The 2,773-nt window shown below is 40.4% G+C and overlaps 1 non-coding gene across 1 annotated transcript; it reads left to right on the plus strand.

Annotated features, from left to right (window-relative positions):
- Window positions 1-972: 972 nt before the first annotated feature.
- On the plus strand, window positions 973-1,079 carry LOC141687954 (small nucleolar RNA R71). Its single transcript, XR_012561428.1, has one exon. It is a non-coding gene; the product is annotated as a small nucleolar RNA R71 (small nucleolar RNA).
- The last annotated feature ends 1,694 nt before the right edge of the window (window positions 1,080-2,773 follow it).

Raw genomic sequence — 2,773 nt, forward strand, 5'->3', positions numbered from 1 at the left:
AACTGCTTATCCAGCTTTTGTTGTTGCAATCTCTAAGGGAAAGGTGGTGGAGGATAGAGCTGTTTCTCCCCTATATTACCCTCAGGCAGAGTGTGTTCAACAGTAGTCTTCCTTGGTTCCGCCGCTTTCTCCTTTTTCTTAGCTTCTTCATCTTTAACTTCAGCTTCTCCTTCTTTTACCTTTTCAGCATCAGCAACTTTCCCAGACCTTAAGGTAATAGCCTTGACTTGCTCTTTAGCTTCCTTCCTGCCAGGTACTTCCGTGTCACTGGGAAGTGTTCCAGGTTGACGATTGAGCACTAATTTAGCTAATTGACCGATTTGATTTTCCAAGGTCTTGATAGAAACCGCCTGACTCTTGCACAACAGCTTAAGTTCCTCAAAATCAGCACTAGTAGGTGCAGCTGCACTTCCCTATTGAGGATATGATTGCCTTTGAGCATACTGTTGTGGTTGCTGGAATCTAGGTGGATTGAACTGTTTACTCACACCTTGCTGATATGGTGGCTGAATAGCATTCTGATTATTACCTCAGCTGAAATTTGGATAATTTCTGTTGTTAGGATGATAAGTAGCTGGCACAGGCTGCTGTTGTCGCTGATAATTGTTCACATACTGAATAGATTCGCTGACAAGAGAACACTGATCCGTAGCATGAGAACCTGCATAAAGCTCACAACCCATAGCTATTTTATTGACTCCATAGGTAGCTAGAGAATCGACCTTCATAGACAGCACTTGGAGCTGCACTGCAATAGCGGTGGCTGCATCGACTTCCAGAATACCTGCTACCTTCCCAGGCATCATCCTCTGAGTTGGGTTTTGATGCTCATTTGCAGCCATAGTCTCGATAAGATTATAAGCCTCAGTATAGCTTTTGGCCCACAAGGCGCCTCCAGCTGCTGCATCGAGCATGGGCCGAGATTGGGCCCCCAAACAATTATAGAAACCAGTGATCACCATCCAATCGGGCATTCCATGATGTGGACACTTTCTCAATATTTCCTTATAGCGTTCCCAAGCTTCGCACATAGATTCTGTAGGTTGCTGCGCAAACTGAGTAAGAGCACTCCTCATAGCAGCAGTCTTTGCCATAGGGTAAAACTTCACCAGAAACTTTTGCGCAAGATCTTGCCAAGTAGTGATGGACCCAGCTGGTTCAGAATGTAACCAATCCTTAGCTTTATCCCTCAGTGAGAATGGGAAAAGCCTCAGCTTGATAGCCTCATCAGTCACTCCATTATATTTGAAAGTACTGCAGATCTCGACAAAATTCCTTATGTGCATGTTGGGGTCTTCAGTCGCAGCTCCTCCAAAAGAAACAAAATTCTGCACCATTTGAATAGTGCCCGGCTTGATTTCAAAGGTGTTAGCTTGAATAGCCGGATGAAGAATGCTTGACTGAATGTCATCAATTTTAGGCCGAGAAAAGTCCATAAGAGCTGGATCGGCCGGAACAATACGATCACCCATGATTACTGGTTCTTTCTGCTCACTTCCTGAATCCGAATCTTCAAAATCTATCTTTTCCGGAATATCAAGAACTTCGTCTGTCTCCTCAGTTGTATCTAAAGTCCTCTTGTGAGTACGAGAACGAGTTTGCATAAACGCTCGCTAAAGTACCTGAAACACAACCGGAAACAATAAGTAACAAAAACGTCTTAATCACTGAGTCCTAACGACCAATGATGGTAAGTACATAAACTAAACAAATACGCCGAGTCCCCGGCAGCGGCGCCAAAAACTTGTTAGGGCGAAAACACGCGCTAATAATACACGCAAGTATATGCGTTCGTAAGTAATATAGAATACTTTCTAGTTCGTTCCCACAGAGACTCAGACTAATTATGTTCAATTAAACTCACTCACCAATGTATGTTTACTTCTCAATGTTAAGACAATAACAATTAGAATTGTTAACTATTTATTAACTTCCATTAACTACTAAAATTAACCACTTAACTAACACTTCGAATTAACAATATTAAAACACTCATGAGATCACAACTTCATTACTACTTCCTTCAATAGTCATTGTTATTACCCTTAACATGCAACAGTGATGATATTAATCGAATAACACGAAACTAATAAAAGCCAACTTTCATTGTACTAATACCATTCTACCAAACATCCACAATTAAGATAGAAGTTGAATAGGCATCAATTATGTTGAGTCCCTATATGTCTACAGAAATTGACAACATAATGATTTAAGCACAAGTTATTCCTTTTGATTACACAGGGCGAATAAAACGGTTAAAGTTACCCACTAATCATGCAACATCATACATGAACCTATGCTAGCATGGCAAGTTCTAAATCTTGAGATCCACCATCGCTTCACAAGAGATTAACACTCTATCTTATATGTTCGCGACACACATAAGACGAATACGCACAACCAATACTAGATATCATACAATCATCGCACACTAAGGTATTAAACAATTAACTAAGGAATTCCATAGTAAATCCGTTACGACCCCATGATCACGATTAGCCCAGGATAGCACTTATCGTCATCATGGGTTCATATGAAAACATGATAAATAAACACAAGAGAATAATAACTAAACTAATTATATTAAACCAGAGTACGTCACAAGAGTAAATAGGTTCAAAAGCAAGAAAAACTAGCATCCAACGTTACAACGAAATAAAGAATCACAAGAAAATATGCTTCCTCTTCGTTGCGGTGTGCTAAAACGGTCTTCTTCCTTATCTCCTTCTCTCCTTGCTTAATACAACGATCTAAACTTAGTGAAAACGTC

This window comes from Apium graveolens, chromosome 9, assembly GCF_009905375.1.
Source record: "Apium graveolens cultivar Ventura chromosome 9, ASM990537v1, whole genome shotgun sequence".
Classification (NCBI taxonomy): domain Eukaryota; kingdom Viridiplantae; phylum Streptophyta; class Magnoliopsida; order Apiales; family Apiaceae; genus Apium; species Apium graveolens.